We start from the raw sequence: 5,076 nt of genomic DNA, 5'->3' as shown, positions 1-5,076 counted from the left end.
ATTTGTAAGGTGCAGTGGTTGAAGGCACCATTACTCCCAGAGTTTTGCCTCCCAGCTGAGGGCCATGCATGAGACAGCTGATGTGCACACAGGGTGCCTCTGCACGAGTTCTGCCCTGTGCCTTTCCCCAGGTGCTGGCTGGCTCCATCCAAAGCCAGCAGCAGCTCTCCATGGGGTCTCCAGCAGAGCAAGTAGGAGCATACAGCACTTGCCCTCAGTTTGCATCTGTCCCCCCAGCAATGTCAGTCCTTTGGGAGCTGCAGGCAGGACACCTCCTCTCCAACAGCCCAAACTGATTATCTTGTGCTTCTCTCTTTTTGGACCTCAAAACAAAAGTGTATGTTGTGTAAACTTTGGCTGACACCAGGAAGTGTTTCACAAAGTAGCTCAGATGTGCGAGGATTTAGCTGGGTGGGTTGCCCAGGAGGAAGCTGTGAGTGCCAGGGCAGTTCTGAGCGCTGGGGTGGAACGTGAGCGAAGCTGCCGGGCTGGAGCACAAACACGGGGCTCAGGCACAGAAGTGTGTGCAAAACAGCTCCAGCTCCAGCCTTCTGTTGGGCAGACCTTTGTAGCAGCACTACAGAGGGGCTAGTAACAGGGTGGGAAAGATGACAGTGTTTGATACAAACTTTAATTGCTGGAGGCCCTTCCCAAAGGCCGATAATGGCAAAAGGTGTAAATGGAGGAAGGCTGTGGCTGCCCCAGCTCGCAGATGGGCTGTGAGGAAGCTGTGAACGGCCAAATGATAACAGACTAACCAGGCATTCCAACATCAGCTCATTAGCAATCTGTCAGATATTTTAATTTGTGTACTTGTGGGCTAAGCAGATATTACAGGATTGCCTCAGCTCCCAGGCATCCCTTTAACTCAGAAGGAAACAGTGAATGAATGAACCTGGCAATGTGAACTGGTTTTTTTTTTGTTGTTTTTTTTTTTACCCTTGGCTTTTGAGGGCCACTTTGAGATCCAGCCATGGCTGTGTGACCTGTGCAGCTCCAGCCTGGCACGGGGAAAGCAGGAATGTCTGGTGTGTCACTGCGGATGCCCTCAGTCCTGCTTTCTTGGGATACTGCATCAGGGAGACTGTGCCAGCTCACAGGTCTCCCAAGCATCAAAAGGTGAGTTCTCAAAATGTAATAAATTAGTTAAGCAGGGCACCTGAGATAGTGGTGAGTGGATAGTTTTGGTTTGTTTCAAATAATTCAGTAGTTTCTTAAGACAGCTCTTTCACTAAAAGAGGGAACCAACCATATAGGATGGAATTTTTTACCTCCTGAATCTCTCACAAAAGATTCACCAGATCCTCATCTTGCTGAAACCACTGGTAGCTAACTTTGACATGAGGGTGCTTGTGCTAGGTGTTCCCAGTTAATTGACTGTTGCAAAGGGAGTCTCTCCAAACTCCAGCTGTCCAAGTTTCCCCTGGCTCAGGAGAGCAGGCTGGTGTGAGGCTGAAGCCCAGTCCCCAGCAGGCAGCCAAGCTGTGCAGCCCCAGCCCAGCCTGCTGTGCCAGGGCAGGGGCTGAGCTGGCAGTCTGGGCAGGCAGCAGCAGCACCCAGTGTGGGGTGGGCCCTGTGCCTCGCTGGGAGAGGTGTGGGTGCTGCTCTGTCAGCAGTGTGTGCCACACACTGAGCAGGAGCAGGCTGGCTTTACAGGTCTGGAAGGTCTTTTCATTACGCTTAGTTTTGTAATGTTATCGCTGAAGCTGCTGAGAATGAAGTCGTACCTCCATAATCAGAATGAGTATGACAGGGGAAGTGTAGTCAAGTGCCAAAATGCAGTGTCCTCCTGGGGCAGGAGGAGTTACTGGCAGAGCCCTTCAATCACACAGAGATCCTCCTGTGCAGCCTGGCCGGCCTCTGGGGCACCTCACACCTCAGTGTTAGCAGGAAAATGCCTTCATTTCTTTAGCTAAGGCATGTCAGGGGTGGCTGTGAACTGAGAGACACTGAAAATGCTGGGATTTGTCTGTCAGACCACAATTTTGAGATGGTATTTCTTTTAATCCAATTTAGTTCTACATATTGGCATGAAGCATTATAGTTGATTGCATTGAATTACATTGGAATCTCTCAGCTGCTTGATCAAGAAATGATATCAGCTCCAAGTAGGCCCCACTATATGTTGGCATTGCAAATGTTACAGGCACATAGCCATGTTCTGATTCATTCCTAATGAGATTTTGAAGTTCACACTATAAAATGTTCTGTCAATTAAGTCAGAAATTCATAGCAACATATTTACTTCAGTTAACAGTGTGTCCTTTCAGTGCAGGGATCCCAGCTGTTACGATGGTGTTTTCTAGTTCCACGGCCTCATCAAAGCCCATTCAAGTATTTCCATTAATCCGTGTTTGTAATCCATGTTTGTCTGTGGTTTTGACTGCAAAGAACAGTTCTGTGGAATATACAAAGTGAGAAGGAAGCAGAGTTGCAATACAAATAGCTGTTGTTCTGTAGCACCCAGTGGCTGGAATCAAACTGGGCAGAAGAAATCTGTTTTACCAGTAGCAGGTTTTCTTGGTGCAGGTTTCTGCTTCCCATCGAGGCTGGCTCCCAGAATAATGTGCTGTGGGAACACCACTGTGCTCTGTGCCTCAGAGGGGCTGCTGGGGGACTGCCGTGCTTGTCACCAATTAAGAGATGGACATGAAGATGAGGGAAATAGTGCTTTTCTTCTTAAGGTAGCACAAGTCAGGAAGGTGCAAAGCTGTTGGCAGCTGCTGCATTGGCTGTAACACAAAGCAGCTCTCAGCTTCAGAGCACAGAGTGTCCTGTTCTGCTTTAGTTCAGGGAGTCCCACTTTATTTAGTCGAGTTATTGATTTGGGAGCCAATAAGATAGTAGTAGCTGAAGTGACTTGGTCTTTTTAAATGTGAATCCCTTTTCTTCTCACCTTTCAGGTGTTTGAAGCTCTGATGGCTGCTCTGTGGGAGGAGACAGCTCCAATCCAACTGCTCCTCTCTACATGCCTGGTAGCCAAGGGATCTGCAAGAGGGTGTTTTACAACTTCTGAAAAGTATTGAAATCAGTCAGGTTGCCTAGTGGGGGCTCGAGGGTGACTGAGGCATACCTGCCTCTCAGGAGCAGGGGTTGGGGAACTGCAGGCTTGAGAATGAAGGGTGGGTAGTGCCAGCTTTGGAGGCATTCCTGCCACTTGTGCATGCCAGTGCTCTGCCCCACTACAGAGAAGAACATCTTAATGTCATGGGAAAATGCAGTAAACTTGATGGTGAGCTCCAGAAACGTTGGGACCCTGTAGTGCTACCTTTGTGCCATGTTTCCCTTCTAAAGGTCCCTTGGTCTTGGAGTTCTGTGATTTTAGGAAGCGGAGCAGGAGCCACCCTCCAGTGCCAACACTGCCCATGCAGCAGGCATGGCCAGCCACATGCAGGGGAGGTGCTTTGACACAGAGGTTGTGGTGAGGGTAAATGATGTACTATTGACACACAAATGCCTTCCCTAGCCTTGCCAGGGACTAATTCCCAAGTGCATGCGTGTTCACAGCTTCCTGTGCTGGGAAACTGCAGTGAACCTGTATGAGTCTTACAGCTGCTTGGTCCAGAGCTTGTGTATTGTTGATTTCTTTGCTTATTTTGGGAAAATAAGGGAGGATCTTATGCTGCACCATATATAAAAGGCCCTAGAAACCTGCTAGGTAGAGCTGATTGTTTGTGAAAGGTTTTAATCCCCTCAGATGGTTTCAGGCTGTCCTGCTCACTGAGGATCCTTTACCCAGTTAAAAAGTTGTTCAGCATGTGAAACACCAGGCTCCTGGTGTTTCTCAGTGAGCTCCATGTACTGGCCAAACTCCACTCCAGTGCACCTCAGGCACCTCTGCAGGCAGCAAGGCTTCCCAGGAACAGCAGCTCCTTGCTGCCAACAGCAGGCACACCCAGGGCAGCATTTGGGCCTGGGAGCACATCCCTTACAGCAGGAGGTTACAAGTGTCACCTGCAAGGGTTTCTTTTGTGCACTTTGAGTCTTTCCAGGCAGCTGTGGTAGAACCTTCCTTCTCACCCCTGTGTGTGTGGTACCAAACAGCCCTTGCTACACTCATGTTGTCACAGCACAGTGTGGCACTCGAGATACAAATGCCCCTTTTATTTTCACTAAAACACTGCAAGCAGCACTGACAGCAAAGCAGCAATATCTGCTGTCTGTGCATGGATAATAAATATTGCTGGCTTGAAATTCCTGTGCATGTTGGGCTTGGATTGTGTTTTACCACATCACACGATACAATGACAACAAAGGAGCTCCTTCCCCTTAGCATAAGGTAAACAGCAAACAAGCAAAGCTAGTTTGGCTGTCACTGTGATGATCAGCACCTCCATCCAGGAGCACCAAGACTCAGGATTGCTTTCATTTCACAAAGAGAGGTAATGGCAAAGCCACTTCCCTCCTAGCTATCAAAAGCCTATAAAGAGGCTGTTTCATCTGCAGCTTTGAGTAGGCACATCGTACAAATATCTCACCAGAATACATTAGAACTGTGGCATTGCTGCTTTCTTCACCACTGCACAGGAATTACCAATGTGGCCACCAGTCATTGTCAAGGTGTTTTCATCCTGCATTTCCTTTTATAGTTTTGCTTTTTTTATTCTAATATTGCCTTTCTTCTCTCCACTCCCCACTGCGACTGAAGGGCAAAGCTTAGTCTAACAAGAGCTGAATGAGGCACAAATACGTATGGGTAGCGTTGCAGCTTTGAAGTCCCATCTGGGAAGAATGAAGGCTCCTGCAAGTCTGATGCTTTCCTGGAGGTTATCTCGAGTTGATGAGTTACAAACACACAAAATGGTGTATTTTTAAGGAGCAGCATCATCTTAACTGCTGACCTACTTGCCCGATAGAAAGTGACGCAGGAGTTGCAAGTTTTCTCCTTCTCATCTGCTGTAAGTGAAGGTATCCAGCTTTGAAGGTATCCAGCCTGACCCTTTGCCATCAGTGGTTTGCAGATGCTTGAGGTACCTCACTTCACAAGTGGCCCCATCCAAGCAGATGGATGATTGGATTGTAGGTGAGTGGTTCAGCCAATGTAATTTCCTGCCTATCTCAGGTTTTCCATGGCAG

This window comes from Haemorhous mexicanus, chromosome 9 (assembly GCF_027477595.1).
Source record: "Haemorhous mexicanus isolate bHaeMex1 chromosome 9, bHaeMex1.pri, whole genome shotgun sequence".
Lineage (NCBI taxonomy): Eukaryota > Metazoa > Chordata > Aves > Passeriformes > Fringillidae > Haemorhous > Haemorhous mexicanus.
Note: the sequence above shows the minus strand (reverse complement) of the source record.